At 31.0% G+C, this 19,516-nt stretch overlaps 1 protein-coding gene across 16 annotated transcripts in view; it reads left to right on the top strand.

Annotated features, from left to right (window-relative positions):
• LOC110008052 (uncharacterized) overlaps positions 1 to 19,516 on the top strand; it is a 28,686-nt gene that overhangs the window by 3,441 nt on the left and 5,729 nt on the right. For 3 of the 16 annotated variants that reach the window (XR_016055942.1, XR_016055941.1, XR_016055939.1), the window contains exon 2: positions 11,180 to 11,290. The exons of 8 other annotated variants lie outside the window; for them this stretch is intronic. The gene's annotated coding sequence lies outside the window, so the exon portion shown is untranslated. Of the gene's footprint in view, positions 1 to 128; positions 10,976 to 11,179; positions 19,241 to 19,516 lie in introns of those variants that run through there. 5 more of the 16 variants (XR_016055937.1, XR_016055934.1, XR_016055935.1 and 2 more) reach the window with 3 other exon arrangements.

Below are 19,516 nucleotides of genomic sequence, written 5' to 3'. Positions count from 1 at the left end.
CTACTTTTAACTTATAGTAAACATTCAGCTCATATCATTTTTATTATTAGTAGTATTTTAATTGTTTCTTGCATACTCGAAACCTATCATGGCTTTTGTCCTCCCTAACAACCAAGTTTTTTGGATAGGTCTCCCCAAATTGCTGTAACTTATGATAGAATTCCCCATTTTTCTCTATACGCAAACTTGGCGAGGTTGATTCTCACTTCTTGCTTGAAGTTGGTTGAGATTCCTAACTCTGTAGACCTTCTCAGGAATTTAGTTTATTTGGATATTTTTGGATGCTCCATCCTAAACAAACTGCTACATTCGCGAAGCTCACTAGTGAACCTGAAGGAGTTGTAGGTGAGTATGTATGAGAAACCCAGTAGATTCCCAACATCAATGGGAAGGATGAGGTCATTGCATCGTCTAAAGATGATCCCATACATCTTTCTAACTTTGAAGAGTTGGATACGATGGGCTGTAGACAATTGAAAGAGCTCCCAGAAAGCTTTGGAAGTCTTATGAGTTTAAGTACTCTGGATATATGCTGCAACACCAACACCAGTTTGACAAGGCATCTACTCTCTCAGGTCTCCTTGGAGGAATTGGATGCAAGACATTGTAACCTGCAAGGGATGATTGCTTGTCACTTTGAAAAGTTATCCAAATTGAAAAAGTTGAATCCAAAGCCTGCCAAGGAGCTTGAGGGGCCTTTCTCAACTAGGATACCTGGATATAAATAATATTGAGCACCTGGAAGCTATCCCTGAGCTCCTCACGAGTTTGAAATGTCTGAATCAGCATTTAAAAAAACGTCGAGTCGTCCGGTTCGACTCGAGAATCGCCATGGACGGATCGAATCGGCGAAAAAAACGGGAATCGTCCGGTTCTAGAGAGAACCGGACGATTCTGCACAGTGACTCGCCGATTCACTGTACGGAATCGGCGAGTTCGGTACGGAATTTTTTTTTATTTTTTATTTTTATTTTTTATTTTTTATTTTTATTTTTTATTTTTTATTTTTATTTTTTATTTTTTATTTTTATTTTTTATTTTTATTTTTTATTTTGTAATCCATGATAGAATTTTTTGTAATACTTGATCGATTTTTTTGTAATCCATGATCAAATTGTTTTTTTTTTTTTTTTGTAATCCATGATCGAATTTTTTGTTTTTTTGTTTTTTTTTGTAACCCATGATAGAATTTTTTGTAATCCATGATCGAATTTTTTGTAATCCATGATCGAAATGTTTGTTTTTTTTTCTTGTAATCCATGATCGAATTTTTTGTTTTTTTTTTTTTTTTTGTAACCCATGATAGAATTTTTTGTAATCCATGATCGAATGTTTTGTAATCCATGATTGAAATGTTTGTTTTTTTTTTTGTAATCCATGATCGAAATGTATGTTTTTTTTTTTGTAATCCATGATCAAATTTTTTGTTTTTTGTTTTTTTTGTAACCCATGATAGAGTTTTTTGTAATCCATGATTGAATTTTTTGTAATCCATGATCGAATTGTTTTTTTCTTTTTTTGTAATCCACGATTGAATTTTTTGTTTTTTTTTGTTTGTTTTTTTTGTAATCCATTATCGAATTTTATGCAATCCATGATCGAATTTTATGTAATCCATGATCGAATTTGTTATAATCCATGATTGCATTTTTTAAAAATTTGTGATTTTTTTTTTTAATCCATGATCGAATTGTTTTTTGTAATCCATGATATAATTTTTTGAAAATTTGTGATTTTTTTTTTTTGATCCATGATCGAATTTTTTTTGTAATCCATGATAGAATTTTTTGAAAATTTGTGATTTTTTTTTTTAATGCATGATCAATTTTTTTGAAAATTTGTTATTTTTTTTTTTTAATCCATATTATTCAAAGAGAAAATGAGAGAGATGATTCCGAGGCCACCCCTATCCCAGCCATATTATTCACATATCGAGTCCCAACAGCAACAGTGTAGGGATGAGCACGACAGTGCAGGTGAGCATGAAGGATGGACAATCTTCGGGGATTTTAGATTGGGAACACAACAAAACACTAACACTCAGGGATTTGGGAATAATCAGACGCCTGCCAATATCGATGATTCGTTTTTAGATCGAATCAATGAATTGTTAAACGAATTCAATCAATGGCACCAGCGTGACCAAGAAGAACAATAACGTCGTCTATCATTTTATTTTTAGATCATATGTTATTAATTTTATGCTTTATTGTAGTCCATGTATGTTGATATACTTATTCCATGATAATTATATGTTTATCCTTTTGTGTGATGTAAATTAAATGCTGAATGTCGGTTCATGCAGCGAAAGAACATATCAATATTCGCATATTCATTCAAAAATATTAAAATTCTTAATGGAGTACCCTCATTTCTTATTGAATTCTTAAAAAACAATATTTGTAATGAATTTTAATAAATTTTTCGGATTTTTTTTAAGTTTTATTCTGACCGATTCATCCGATTCCCGATCCGGATCGTCGATTTGCCTATCCGGATCGGTTTTTTGGGAGCTCGATTCGGGTCACCGATCCGTTTTTTAAACCATTGGTCTGAATACTAGTGTTGCGTAAAGGTGCGAACCTTGGTCAAGCTATCTCATCTCAACTACAAGAACTGTCCTTATGTGATTGTAAGCAGCTGGTAGCTATACTTGAGCTACCCACCAATTTAAAATATTTGGATGCTATCTAGTACAATAGTTTGCAAACCAAGCTCAAGCTATCACACGTTTTTGAACGAGAAGCATTGTCTATAAATTATTATGAGCAGTGGGTAGTTGTCCCTGAGCTTCCCGTAAGTTTGGGAGTATGAACCTTGCCCAAGCAATTTCACCTTTCTAAACTAGAAGAATTGGATGTTAGAGACTGTGTGGTAAGATCTTGGCTATCCAGGATCTTCTCGCTACTCTGAAGAATTTGCATGCTTCCAACTGTACATTATTGCAAATTATAACCAAACTCTCTCACCTTTCTGAACTTGAAAATTTGGATCTCACAAACTCTAAGGGCCTGATTGAGATACAGGGTCTCAGTGGGTTGAAATCCTTGAGATTTTGCGCTTGCATGGGTGCAGCCCCCACACTTTTGAGGGGTCAAAGGCTAGCATAGACATGTTACTTCACAATAAAACTCCTGCTGTTTGGTTTTTGTGTGATCTTTATGTTTTTGACTGCAAATTTCCTTTTCCTTTTTATTGTTTTGTGTATATATATACTATCACTGATATGCGTGTGTTGCACATGAAATTGATTGACTATAGAAATAAATTTTTATCTGAAAATAATATTCGATTATAGAGAGAGAGAGGTTCTTATAGATCCATCTTTACATAATTATAGAGAGAGACGATGGACTTACTTTGCAGATCTTATTTGATAGAAATAATTGAGAAATAATGCACAAAAATATGAAGATTTCTCCCATTCTAATTTAATACATTCTGGTCATTTATTGGTCTGAACCAAAGCCCAAAAACTTCGTTATTGTTATTATTATTTTTTCTTTTTTACTATATCTTCATTAAATTAGTTTTACTTGTATTAAATCATATATTATTTACTTATGGGTGCGGTTTGTATAGAGCCAAGGCTTCAAGTAGTGTTCGAAATGTGGTTTCAATACTGAAAATCTTTGTGATTGCCTTAAAATATATTTTGATATCTAATTATAAAATTTAAAGCTTTAAAAATAGTGTAAATCAAGCAGATCTATTAAAATTTGACAATCTTGAAAATCTTAAAAATTGATGGTCCAAAAATGCATTACAAGATGCATTATTTCCAAAACTTGAAATCTATTTTTTTTCCCATGTTCATGTATCTTGATGTCGAGATGATCAATCTGAAGATATTTGAGCTTCAAAACAACCTCTAGTGAAAATTTGGAGGTGGCTCTAGTTTGATTGATTAGTGCCCCTTTACTTATATGTGGGTATTACTTTGAACAATTAAAAAAACTAAAGATGCAAAAAAGAATAACAATCAAAGAGTTATCTTTTTCTTTTTTATATTTAGCAATTACTTTGAACAATTAAAAAAACTAAAGATGCAAAAAAGAATAACAATCAAAGAGTTATCTTTTTCTTTTTTATATTTAGCAGTATGAGTGTTAACTTTTTACTTTTGTTTTCTAGTGCTATATTATTAACTTATATAATTTTTACATTTTTGTTAATTGCATTATTTTTAACATAATTAAAATTAAAATTATTTTTAATTGCATAAGTACATATAAGTAAATATTATTTGAAAAAAAATTAAAAAAGATGAAAGTACAAAAATACTTCACATGATATATATAATGAAATCATAGTAATTAGGCATCTATTGCAATCAAAACTAATCATAATGTTATTATTATTTATTTATTTTTCTTTTATGGTGGTAACATTTTTATATTTTTTTCTATTTTGTTTGGGATTTTGAAAATTATAAAAAAGTATAGGCAAAAATTAAAGGAATAGAAAGAAAAACAGATGAATAAGGAAATTGAAGGATTTTTTTTGTAATTACTAATTATAGTGATACTGCAATTTTAGTTTATTTTATTTTTTTACTGACGTGGCTCCATTTTGAGGCAGTTACTTCCACATATATAGTTTCAATTATGTTATTGCCTCTGTAATTTGTATTTATGGTTAATTACTATTCTGTTTTCTTATATTTTGTATTTACAAGAATATCATCCACTAGTATAAATGCAATTATATCATCCACTAATATAAATTAAATTTTTACCTAAAATAATGATATTTTTTTAGAAATAAAAAACAAAGAACATTAAACATTTCAAATATATGAAATAAATTTACATGAGATAGAATGGTATATGTTTTCATCATACATTCAACCGCTTACTAAATAGGAAAAGTTTTAGTTGAATTATGAAAGAAAATAATATAGTATAATGTGTAAATGATAATAGGAAAAAAAACTCGTGGACCTCAAGATAAATTTGTGTAATGAAATCTCAAAAATTGTAAAACATTACAAAAAATTATTTTAGATAGTTAATGGAGAATATGGTAATTTTTAATTTAAAATCAAGAAAAATTAAAATAAAATATTAATACGTGCTGCTTTTGAAACTATAAGCATAGTTCTTAACCAATAACTTTGTATTTTACTGAAATTACATAATTAACCACATAATATCGCCTACACAACAAACATAACCATTCCAACACTACAAATTAATAAAAAAGAAAGAATTCATTCCAAGACTAATAAATAAACCAAAAATAGTGGAAGTTCAATCCTAACAGTAAAAGGCTAACCTCTTAATGGATATGAACATATGTTTTGCACATAGTGTTACTTCTTATAAAAGAGAACATAGGCATGACAACAATCACATGAAAATAGAGGAAATTATTGACAAAAAATAATCACCCATTAGAATTCCACGGGCCTCAAAGCCAAGGGAATTGATGGATTTAGTATTTGTTCACTGATAGCTTGCGTAAACCACCATGTGAGAGAGAGAGAGGGAGGCATAAAAGATGTAGAGAGATATTCAAGGAAATAAAAAGACCTAAATAGAATCATCTACTGAGATTATAGGGGAGGAGAGAGAAGAGAGAAAATCATGGGGGGAGTTATATAAAAAGATTTGAAAACTGTAGAGAGCAGAGAAATTTGAATGTTTTAAAATGCTTCTTTTGCTCGGTTTATTATACCTTTTATAGTTAGTCAAGAGCTTACCTACTGGTAGTTAGTGCTTATAGTTAGTGTAAGTCTCGAGTTCTGTTTTTACCAACGAATGAACTGTAGTCCAGCTTAGTGTAAAGGCGTATATTTTTTTTACTTATTTTTCCTGATAGATAGACGATTTTAATGAGTCTAAAGAGAGAGTATATCATAAAAATTGTAATTATAACACATAAAGAGAGTCCTTTGGATGAAAAATACTGGAGTAGTGAGAGAAAGAGGAAAGAGAGGAAATAAAAGAGAGTTATTATGGGTAGTTATGGGATGAAAAACTGCTCTTTACATGGGCGCCTTTTCAAAATATGATGTTCAAAAGTACGATATTTTTCTGTCCTTCTTATTAGTCTACCTCCTCATCCACCTATTTCTTTCTCCCTTTCCTCTGTTTTGTCACTTGTATATCGAGCACCCAAACTGTGGGATGTTGTCTTTTGGTCTTTGTGTAAATCTTTAATTTTATATATAAAGTTTGTTAAAAAAAAAAAGGATTCGCAAATGACTTCAATATCATCTGCCTTTTTATTCAATGATTGTCAATAAGATTCATGCTGTTGCCTGCTTCCTTTCATTATTTTGATTCCCAAATGCCTCCTATGAACAAAGACTTTTGCTAAAAAGATAATTATATTGAATCTCAAGCAGCTCTGATTATATTTGATGACTCTCTTTCTCTCTTCTCTCCGTGTTTGTGCCTGGGGTATGCCAGCTGTTATAGGTCTTTTTTGGCTTGATGTAGTTGAAGAATTTTATAGATATCTGATTACTTTAAACATGTTATTCTTTTGGGTATAGCAAAAGATGATGAATTTGCCGCATGTGTAGTGGATATGAGCTATCACTTTCATGATACTTTTGGTTATTTTCTTTTTTGGATGGAGTGATGTGATTGAGGAATTCAAGAGTAAAGTTTTGGTGAATGTAAATCTCAGCTAGAACGGATCATCTTCTTCCATTTACATGTCTCTTCTATTAGATCAGAAATTAGCATTTTACATTGTTGCAGGGCAAAGGTCTTCGCCAACTATGAAAACCATCCATAGCCTTATGAGAAAACCAGGATTCCTATCGGAACCCTCCTTGTATAACCATCTTCTAATTGTTTTTGTGAACTGTGGTCATCTTGGCAATGCCAAACACTTCTTTGATGAAATTCATGAACCAAATTTGGTCTGATTTTCCACCATCATTTATGCTTATTCTCAGTAGTGTTCTTGAGACTCGGACTTGGCAGAGTAACTCAGCCTCGCCCTATGGGTGAGATGCGCTTTGGGTGAGTAGGTTGTGCAACATGTTTTTTAGTTTAATTATATTAATATTTCAAATCTAAGCCAAATGAGCTAAAATGCCTTTCCGGTTAGTCTTAATACATAAATTTTCAACCCCGGTAGGGTTCGAATGCCACAATAGTACACAACGTTTTGCACCACTTTTAAAGATATCATTTTATTTGAGTTCCAAAAAAAATGTAGCCCCACTGAAATGGAACTCAGGATCTCTTGTAAAGAGGTCTATTTATGTAGGAGGGAATAACTGGGAGCCAGTCTATTACTTGGTTGATAAAAGTAGAGCTCATTATATATAGCTGTTTTTTATCTTAATTTTCGTTAAAAAATAAATGAGCTGGACTAGAGTGAGTTACTCGAACTTGTTTGAGTAATTCGCTTCGGTCAGGGCCCGAGTACCTTGCCCGAGTCGATTTTCTAAACACCGTTCACATTCTAACCAGCCCAAAAACTGCTTAATTCTACAAATCCATATGCAAATTCATACCTTCTCACCATATGAATTTGACTTCTTGAGCCATTTGATGGCTTGTTCAAGTTCAAAGCTGCAAATCAAGTCAAGTAAATTCACACAGGTGATCGTTCCTACTAGTTCAGGCCCATTTGTCCAAATAAACACGGTTGATTTCTACTCCAAATTTTGAAATTAGAGAGTGCAAATTAAGTTTTTTTTTTAATGAATTTCGATGATGTGTTATTGTGTTATTATATATAATGCTATGCTTCTAGGATTTGTGAACTTGGGTTGTGAGGATTAAGCTCTACTCTCTCGTTGGAGACCCTAAGGATTGAGCTAAAGCCTGCTGAGTCCACATTTGTTTTTCTCTTAAAGGGCTGTGATGAGCATGGAGGACCAGGCGAACTGGTTCATGATTTGTACATTTAAGTTGGGTTGGATACTAATTGCTTTTTTGGGACTGCTCTTGTTGGTATGGAGGTAAATTGGGCAATATATCAAGTTAAAAGAAAGTCCTTTGATGTTATTTTGAATTGGGGCCTTGACGTGGCCTTGTGCATTGGATTGATTGTTGGGTATTCTCATAATGCCTTCATGATCTGTTCTAGAGTTCTTTAAAGATGGTGGTGATTGGTTTTGTTCTAAATGGACATTTGGGGGGGTCAAGATTTGATCTCATGGTATACCATGATGCATGGACATACTCACCATGGTCATGGCAGAGAAGCCTACCATCTATGGGATGCCATGAAGAGGCATGGGGTCATACCTAATTATGCCATATTTGTGTGGCATATAGCCATGTGCGGATGGTAGACGATGGCACAAGCGTGTTCGAATTGATAGTCCATGAGCATGGCATGTTGCCATGCATGGAGCATGATGCGTGCATCGTCAATAGGTATGGTGGGGCTGGGATGTTGGATAAGGTCAAGAGGTTCATGTACTCGGGCCCTAGCCGAGGCAAGTTACTCGGGAAAATGAAGATAAAAAATGGTTTTATTGGGCCCTAGCTGAGGCAAGTTACTCGAGAAAATGAAGATAAAAAATGAAGATATATATATATATATATATATATCAGCTAGTTTTGATATAAGTTGATCCATTAAAGTTTTATTGTTTTCAATCATACATATTTTTTTAATTTAGGAGGACGTTAAAATAATAAAGTTTTTTTAGGTTCTGGAATTGGGTTTGGTCTGATCATATTTTTTATTCTCATAGTTTGTTTTCCTATGGATTGCATATATAAATTGGTATAATTATTCTGTTCAATAATATGTAGAATTAATTCAGTTCGATGAACTATTTCTCCAGTTGTCATTTTATAAGGGGTAGCTCTTGTTTCAGAAACAAGTGAACTTTCTCCTTCTTTGTTTGAGCCTCTTATAATAATGTTTTTTTCTGGAGGATGTACATTAGTTATATTCATACATTCTATTGTTTGATATGTGGTATATTGATTTTCTATGGTATGTATTTTACTTTTCTCAAAATCTGGAATTTCAACATTTCTTTCTATTAATGTTCTTCTTAGCCATGTAAAGAATCATATATTACATGTTTTTGATTTATATAACTTATTATATCTTTTATGAAATAATTCTATTAACTTGAGTTTAAATTTTTTTAAATACCATTCTTGTATATCTTTATTTTCTAAAGAAAGGTAATCTTGTTCTATCCATTGTTTAGATAATGGTTTAGTGAGAGTCAAAATATGAAAATCCATTTCTGTATCAGAAAGGTCTGGTTCAATTTTTAATGTGGGTTAATATTGTGGAATCACTATATTATCTTTTGTTCTTAGTAAACTTTGTATTTTTGGATTCATTCTACTTGAAGTAGAATGTCTAGATGATTCACTAATATTTTTTGATAATATAGATTGACGAAGTATACTTGTATCATCTTTCATTAGTTGATTGGAAAATTGGATTTCTATTTTCCCATCCTGGTGTTCTATTATTCTATCGTGAATATTTCTATTAGGTGCTTTTAAATGATGATTTTCATTTTTTATGTTCCAAGATTCTGGTAATTTAATAACCGACCATTGTATAGTTTTAGGAATTATTACATTTGATTTTTCAATATTTGTTTGGAAGAAGGTGGCTTTTCCTTTGGTATCCATTTGGACAGCATTTGGGCATAATGTATTCATTACTTTATAATATATTATGTATACAATAGCGATATTTTGGGATCCTAGTAACATATCAAACCTTGGGTTTTAAGATTTAATGATAATACTTTTAAAATATTAGGATCAGTTAATGATATTGAATAATTTGAAAAACAGTTAAAATATACTGGTCCACTACATAGACTTGATTCTATCATTCTTAATAGGGAATCAGAAAACTTATTGTGTCTATTATCTCTTAAACATACTAAGATGGAATTATTTAATCTTAATCTTGTTAAAGGTTTAATAGCTAGTTGGATTAATCCTATATGTAAATGATTATAGTTTTTAGTTTTATGTACCTGTATTATTTTATCTGATAATACTTGAAAGTTTTCTTGATTACTAGTTACTGATACTGTTTGTTCTACATGTTTTATTGCATAACCTACTTTTAATTTAAAAGTTCCTATATTGTATATATCTGAAATAGGTACCTTAGGTATTTTCTAATTTGTGATTTGTTTTTCAATATTGTTTATTACAACTTCTTTGTTTTTTATTCTTAGAGTATTACTAGCTTGTGGTAGTGCATTACTTGATAGATTCCTAACGAAATTTGCCATTATTAGGTTGCGAATGAGTGTTTTTTTTTTTTACCTCTTACGTCTTTTTGACCTCAGCGGCTCTCCTGGTTTTAACGGTCTCTCAACTGAGTGCTTTTAAACTTCAACTCTCGGAGCAACTTTCTCTAATGGTACATATCAGTAGTGTTTCTACCTTATAACATACTAACACTCACTCTTAATGCTCCTTAAATAAGAAACAAATATTTACGTTGCTTACTGAGTTGGCTCTGATACCATTTACACGTCAAGATCTACTCTGATTAATTTAAGACCTAAATTGACCTATATCTTTTAAACTAATCTGATATAACTTAAGTATAAAAATAGTAAGACTATTATGACTATGGAAAACGGAGCTATATCTTTAAACTAACCTGACATAACCTAAGTATAAAAATAGTAAGACTATTATCACTATTGAAAAAGGAGCTATATTTATTACTAACCAAGTAGAATAAGTATTCTCATAGATTTTAACATTTAACACAATACGAACTAACATAGTAAGAATAATAGATTTATACAAACTGTTTGAATAACATATTGTAAGACAACATACTATTAACAGACAGAACAACATACAAACGAGCATACTGGTTACAGAAGTAAAGAAACTTGCAGTGACAACATATTGTGTACAAATAAGAAAGACTTACAGTGTACAAATACAAAAACTGCAAAAAGACTTCCACTTGGGTGGACGGTGTCTTGGTAGAGACTTGTAGTTACAGTCACACTTCACACATACTAAAACTAATATATACAAGAGAAGAGGAGAGAAGAAGAAGAGAACAGGAGAAGAATATTCTTATGAGCTTGCTAACTCTTGAAAATATTCCGATGTCTCTCAAATGAGAAGTGGCCTTCTTTTTATAGACTCCGGGCTCCAAGTGATTCTTAGTTAGAATGCATTCTAACTTCAATTATTTTGGATGGATGGCGACAATTGGTATGGTGAGATTCGCTTTGCAGATGGATGGCGATGGGTGGTACGGCAATATTCGTTGGAGGGCGAATTGGCTGGTGGCTTTCATTACGTGGCAGATTGATTTGAACGGTGGCTGCACGGATGGTCTTTAAAAGGTAAGAGAATCTTTTCTTGAATTTTGTCGTATATGGTAGATGTCGTTGTAGAATGATGACTGGGCATGTATTATTATATCGGCAGGAATATTGAGTCACATCAAAATCACGTCAAAGATATCTTTGGTCTTGTCGTGGCAACTTTGGTCATATCAATGGCATATTTGAGCATTTTATGTCATATCACAAGTATAGTGTATATTCTTCATCATCGGGTCATGGGCTTTAGTATAATGATCGCCTTTGGGACATACAATGGGCAGATGTATCTTCTTCTTGGGCTTCAGTGACATCTGTTGTTTCTTCTGAAAAAATCTCATATAGCTGTTTCTCAAGTTCGGCTTTAGTGGCTTGAGGATTGTGCTTTCTCATTTGGGATATATACTCAGACAGATTATTTGGGTCAAAATAGGAAGACGGTTTGAAATTAGTTGGGGCTTGTTTCAGTATAATATGTTATGGGTCTAAATTGTGGTAGATAAAGACGTCCCACTACTTCACAACAATCTGCTTTCCCAAACATGGGATATATTCATAATTATTTATATTATTATCGGATATAGCAAATGACCATTTGGGTATTCATGGTATCTGATACAAAACAAAAAAATATAAATGACAATTTATTTTGGGATCTTTTTCATTGTATTCAATAAATTTGCTTTGAGAGGTTTGTAGGGTTTCTAGCATTATTTGGGATAGAGCCCCAAATTGTGAACCAATTTAATAACCAATTGGGAACATGTTAGGTTACCACCATTTTGAATTGGAGGAACCATGTGTGGGAATTATATTGGTTTTGGATAGTAAGTATACGATGCCATACATCAATATAATCAGAGTATCTATAATGCTTATTTGGGAAATCTGGTGATTGTAATTTTATGGAGCGTGAAGGGTTTGAGCCCCATTCATTGAAATTCAATATTTCCCGTATCTGCACTTTTTAATATGATATAATCTTTGAATTCTTATGATAATAATGAGTTAGATATATAGAACATGTCTCAAGTAGAATCATCTCAAACCACTCTCTAGTTTTCAGACCATTAGAGGGGTTTAGGTTATTGCATAGGTAATATTTAGCTACCGTATTTAGGTCTTCTGAAGCATGTATGTTTTCAATAATAGCATCGACCAAAAAGGCAATATTTTCATATGGGGATTTGTCTGAGGTTGTAGGCTTCCTAATGGTTGGAGATTGTGTATGAATAACGGAGTTTGAGGAGATAATGGTGCTTGGCTAGAATGTTGTGGATAGTTTAATGGACTATTTGGGATACTGGGTGAATATGGAGTCAGGCTTCTGTTTGGAGATTGTATTGGGACAATATCTAATGATGATGTTTCAGTTTGGGCCTTTCTTTTGGATTGTATGGTATTGGTATTCATGATTTGATTATCAATCGCTCAATTTTTACTGAATAATATTAATGGTAAAGATAATTCAGGTGGATCAAAGCTATCAGTGTTGCCCTGTCTGCAAAAATTCACGAGTGAGAAAATCAGGAAGGTGGTTAGTAAAACCTTTTAAATGTTCAATAGAAAAGTCGAAGGATGATAAAATTGCTTGCGATCGGGCAAAGATTTGTTTCGAAACCAAGTTTTGCACATCTTTCTCAAAAATATCTTTGGCAGCTTTGCAATCAGTACTAATAAGAAAATGAGTATTTAAGATATCACTTTGGAATTTGGTAATACAATGTACAATAGCAAGAAGTTCTTTTTTGACAGTAGAATAATTTTGTTGAGTAGAATTCCATGCTTTAGATGTATATCTTTCCAATTGTTCAGTGGTGTTTATTTTTTGTTTTAATATACCTCGTAATCCTAATTCAGAGGCATCACATTCAATTATTTTAAAAGTATTAGGTTGGGCTAATGTTAGGCAAGGTAACTCTTTTGCTTTGAGTTTAATTGCTTGTACAACTTGAGTATGTTCATTTGTCTACTTAGGAGGATTCTTTTTTGGTCTATCATATAGGGGTTTAGCATCTAATACTAGATTTTCATAGAAATCAACAATATAATTTAAACAACTTAAGAATCTTTGTAATTCAGTTTTATCTAATATAATATCTGAAAATTTATCAGCAAATTGAATAGATCTTTCTATTGGGATAATTGTTCCATGATAAATATGATGTCTTAAGAATCTAATCTTAGTTTGACATATATTAATTTTTTTAGCAGAGACTACTTGTCCTACATGTTTAACGCAGAATAATTATACCAATTTATGTATGCAATCCATAGGAAAACAAACTATGAGAATAGAAAATATGATCAGATCAAACCCAATTCTAGAACCTAAGAAAACTTTATTATTTAAACCTCCGGTTGACTTAAGTAAATTTCGTATGATTGAAAATCATAAAATTTTAATGGATCAACTAATATCAAGACTAGCTGATTTAGATATAAAAGATATAAAAGGAAAAACTAAAATACCAAAATCTTTTACTTTAGCCCTTCAAGAAGAAATACCAGTAATAGATGATACTATTGAACACCAGACATTAGCTTTTACATAATCAAATAATCCACATATTCAAATAATAGCATATGGTAAAGGTTGGAAACCTGCTACTGCGAGACCTTACCATCATAGACCCACACCAGCTGATATTCAATTTGAAGAAGATTTAATATCACATACAACTTCCTATTCTGGAAGATCAATAGTTAATTGGAACATTGATGGCATGGCTGAAACCCAAATATTAGATACTATGAAACATTTGACAATGTATGCTTCAGCCTAAAAAATAGTTGGCAACCAAGACCAAGAAGTGGTCAAAGTTATAGTCTGTGGATTTATTGGCTGGTTAAGAGGTTGGTGGAATTTTCACTTCCCTGAAACATTAAAAAATCAAATATTAATCAATACTCATCAATGGACTGATAAAAATGAACAAAATCAAGATATCCTCTATTCTGAAAGTGATGCTGTTAATACTCTCATTTATACTATAACACTTCACTTTGTGGGGAGTACTGCATTAATGGAAGCTCAATCTGAGGATTTACTTTCATATTTAAGATGTCCAATTTTATGACAATATAAATGGTGTAAGGATGTATCTTTTTCTAGACTCTTAACCCGAGAAGATAGTCATCTTGATCACTGGAAAAAAAATTTATTTCAGGTCTACCATATTTATTTGCCAAAAAAGTTAAAATCAGATTAAAGAATAATCGTGGTGGAACTATACAATATTCTAATTATACTTTAGGAGAATTATCAGCAGAAATATGTGTTGAAGGATTAGCCCTTTGCACAGATATAAAATTAAAGAAACAGTTAGATAAATAGAATATGACAAGTAAAAAAGAATTAGGTGATTTTTGTCAACAATTTGGTTATAGCATAGACCAAAGTATGGACAAAACTCATAAACATAAACATAAAAAATAGAGACCTGATAAGAAAGAAAGAAAATTATATAAAAGAAAGACAAGAGAAAAATATATAAATAAATTCTTGCTCAAAGATCATTATAGAAAAGGCAAAAAGAAGATACCCATTTGTTATAAATGCGGAAGAGTAGGTTATTATAAAAATACATGTAAGGCTAGAAAAAAAATTAAATGCAATCATATTAGATAAAAACATAAGAAATCAAATATATGATATTATCCAATTAGATAAAGAAGAATCTACTTCAAGTTCAGAAAATGATAGTAGTAATGATATTTCTCTTATAGAACAAATAGAAGATGAAAATATTATAATTTCAAGCTCTTCTGATATAGAATGTTCTTGTAGTATGCCATCTTGTAATATGTTATCAAAAGAAGATTCATTAATCTTAGATATCATAGATAAGATAAATAACCCTGATGAGAAAAGAGAAATCTTAACTCAGTTTATTAATCTTGCAAAATCTAAACCTAAATCTACTTCTTTACTCAAACCCTCAGATGAATATAATTTTGCTGATATAATGAAAAGAATTAATCAAAAAAATATATACAAAAAGAATCTACTATAGCTGAACTAAAACAAGAAGTCAATGAAGTAAAAATAGAAATAAATCATCTCAAAAATAGAATTAAAGTATTGGAATTACAGAATGAGGTTAATGGAAAAATAACTGATTCAGATGAAATTGAATTCACCCAATTAGTAGATACCCTTGAGTCACCAGGAACAAAAATAGAAGAAATAGACACGAATATATATGTAAATATATTAAATAAAGTTATAACTAAAAAATGGTTTGTTATAGTTAAAATTATTATTAATCAATAATATGAATTTCATTCAATAGCTCTCATAGATTCAAGAGCTGATTTAAACTGTATTAATGAAAGACTAGTACCAACAAAATATTTTGATAAAACTACGCAAATATTAAATACAGCTGATGGTAGTAGATTATTTATTGATTACAAATTATCTAATACTGTAATATGCAATAAAGAACACTGTTTTCCTACAGCTTTCATTATGGTAAAAGGACTGAGTCAATCAATTATACTAAGAGTTCCATTTCTTACTCTATTATATCCAATACTAATAACTCATACAAGAATAGAAACTTCCATAGCTGGAAATAAAATCATATTTGAATTTATAGATAAACCCAAACTTAAAGAAATTAATAATGTTAAAACAATTATCAAAAATAAAGAATCATTTTTGTACTCATTAAAAGAAGAAATTTTTAAAAGAAATACTGAAGAAGCATTACAAAAAGAAGAAATACAAAACCAAATTAAACAAATCAAACAAAAGATTGAACAAGAAATTTGTAATGAAATACCAAATGCTTTGTAGACCAAGAAAAAACATATCGTAGGACTGCCTTATGAACCTGGATTTGAGGAATCAAAAATACCAACCAAGACAAGACCTGTTCAAATGAATTCTACTTTATTAGAAACATGTCAGAATGAAATAAAAGAATCATTAGCCAAAAACTTAATAAGACCAAGTACATCTCCTTGGAGCTGTGCTGCATTCTATGTCAATAAAAATGCAGAGAAAGAAAGAGGTGTACCCAGATTAGTAATAAATTATAAACCATTAAAATTTTTTTTACAATAGATAAGATATCCAATCGCAAATAAAAAAGATTTATTAAATAGATTAGCTAAAGCTACAATCTTCTCTATATTTGATTTAAAATCAAGTTACTGGCAAATACAAATAAAAGAAGAAGACAAATATAAAACTGCATTTAATGTACCATTTGGACAATACGAATGGAATGTGATGCCATTCGGACTAAAAAATGCTCCATCAGAATTTCAAAAAATTATAAATGAAGTATTTAATCCATATTATAAATTCATGATAGTCTATATTGATGATGTTTTAGTATTCTATGAAAATATAGATCAACATTTTAAACATATCAATGTTTTTCTTAACGCAGTTAAACATGCAGGGCTAGTAGTCTCTGCGAAAAAGATTAATATATGTCAAACTAAGATTAGAACATTGCCTAACATTAGCCTAACTTAATACTTTTAAAATAGTTGAATGTGATGCCTCTGAATTAGGATTAGGAAGTATATTAAAACAAAAAATAAACACCTCTGAACAATTGGTAAGATATGCATTTAAAGCATGTAATTCTGCTCAACAAAATTATTCTACTGTCAAAAAAGAACTTCTTGCTATTGTACATTGTGTTACCAAATTCCAAAGTGATATCTTAATTACTCATTTTCTTATTCGTACTGATTGCAAAGCTGCCAAAGATATTTTTGAGAAAGATGTGAAAAACTTGGTTTCGAAACAAATCTTTGCCTAATGGCAAGCAATTTTATCATCATTCGACTTTTCTATTGAACGTTTAAAAGGTTCTACTAACCATCTTCCTGATTTTCTCACCCGTGATAATTTACGACCTAAATTGACCTATATCTTTTAAACTAATCTGACATAACCTAAGTATAAAAATAGTAAAGACTATTATGACTATGGAAAACGGAGCTATATCTTTAAACTAATCTGACATAACCTAAGTATAAAAATAGTAAGACCAATGGTTTAAAAACCGGATCGGTGACCAGGATCGGGCTTTTTAAAAACCGATCCGGATCGGCGAATCGGCGATCCGGATCGGCGAATCGGGTGAATCGGTCAGAATAAAGCTTCAAAAAAATCCGAAAAAATTATTAAAATTCATTATAAATATTGGGTTTTAGGAATTCAATAAAAAATGAGGGTACTCCATTAAGAATTTTCATGTTTTTGAATGAATATGCGAATATTGATATGTTCTTTCCCTGCATGAACCGCCATTCAGCATTTAATTTACAGTATTTCGTGCTCATCCCTACACTGTTGCTGTTGGGACTCGATATGTGAATAATATGGCTGGGATAGGGTGGCCTCAGAATCATCATCGCTCTCGTTTTTTCTTTGAATAATATGGATTAAAAAAAAAAAAAAACAAATTTTCAAAAAAATCTATCATGGATTAAAAAAAAAATCACAAATTTTCAAAAAATTCTATCATGGATTACAAAAAAAAATTCGATCATGGATTAAACAAAAAAAATCACAAATTTTCAAAAAATTCAATCATGGATTACATAAAATTCGATCATGGATTACATAAAATTCGATCATGAATTACAAAAAAAAACAAACAAAAAAAACAAAAAATTCAATCGTGGATTACAAAAAAAGAAAAAAATAGTTCGATCATGGATTACAAAAAATTCAATCATGGATTACAAAAAACTCTATCATGGGTTACAAAAAAAGCAAAAAACAAAAAATTCAATCATGGATTAAAAAAAAACAAACAAACATTTCAATCATGGATTACAAAAAAAAAACAAACATTTCGATCATATATTACAAAACATTCGATCATGGATTACAAAAAATTCTATCATGGGTTACAAAAAAAAAAAAAAAAACAAAAAAATCGATCATGGATTACAAGAAAAGAAAACAAACATTTCGATCATGGATTACAAAAAATTCTATTATGGGTTACAAAAAACCAAAAAATTCGATCATGGATTACAAAAAAAATCTATCATGGATTACCAAAAAAAAAAAAAAAAAAAAAAAAAAACAAAAAAAAAAAAAAAAAAAAAAATTCCGTACGGAATCGCCGATTCACTGTTCGGACTCGCCGATTCCGTACAGTGAATCGGCGATTCACTGTACAGAATCGTCCGGTTCTCTCTAGAACCGGACGATTTTCGATTTTCGGGCGATCCGGTTCCTTTTTCACTATTTCCGAGTCGAACCGGGCGAGTCCGGTTCGACTCGGCGTTTTTTAAAACGCTGAGTAAGACTATTATCACTATTGAAAAAGGTGATATATCTATTACTAACCAATTAGAATAAGTATTCTCATAAATTTTAACACTTAACACAATACGAACTAACATTGTAACAGTAACAGTTTTATACAAACAATTTGAATAACATATTGTAAGACAACATACTATTTACAGAATGAACAACATACAGACGAGCATACTGGTTACAGAAGTAAAGAAACTTACAGTAACAACATACTGTGTACAAATAAGAAAGACTTACAGTGTCCAAATGCAAAAACTGCAAAAAGACTTCCACTCGGGTGGACAGTGTCTTGGTAGAGACTTGTGGTTACAGTCACACATCACACATTCTAAAACTAATATCTTATAAGAGAAGAGGAGTGAAGAAGAAGAGAACAGGAGAAGAGTATTCTTCTGAGCTTGCTAACTCTTGAAAATCTTTCGATGTCTTGCAAATGAGAAGAGGTCTTCTATTTATAGACTTCGGACTCCAAGTGATTCTTAATTAGATTGCATTCTAACTTCAATTATTTTGGATGGATGGCGACAATTGGTACGGTGAGATTCGCTTCGCATATGGATGGCGATGGGTAGTACGACAATATTCGTTGGAGGGCGAATTGGCTGGTGGCTTTCATTATGTGGCAGATTGATTTGAACGGTGGCTGCACAGATGGTCTTCAAAAGGTAAGAGAATCTTTTCTTGAATTTTGTCGTATATGGTGGATGTCGGTGGAGAATGATAACTCTTTTGCTTTGAGTTTAAATATTTGTACAGCTTGAGTATGTTCATTTGTCCACTTAGGAGGATTCTTTTTTAGTCTATCATATAGGGGTTTAGCATCTAATGCTAGATTTTCATAGAAATCAACAATATAATTTAAACAACCTAAAAATCTTTGTAATTCAATTTTAACTAATATAATATCTGAAAATTTATTAGCAAATTGAATAAATCTTTCT

The sequence above is a fragment of the Amborella trichopoda genome, chromosome 5 (genome assembly GCF_054954075.1).
Source record: "Amborella trichopoda isolate Santa Cruz 75 chromosome 5, AtrichopodaSantaCruz75HAP2 v2.0, whole genome shotgun sequence".
Lineage (NCBI taxonomy): Eukaryota > Viridiplantae > Streptophyta > Magnoliopsida > Amborellales > Amborellaceae > Amborella > Amborella trichopoda.
This window is presented reverse-complemented; position numbering and strand designations above follow the sequence as displayed.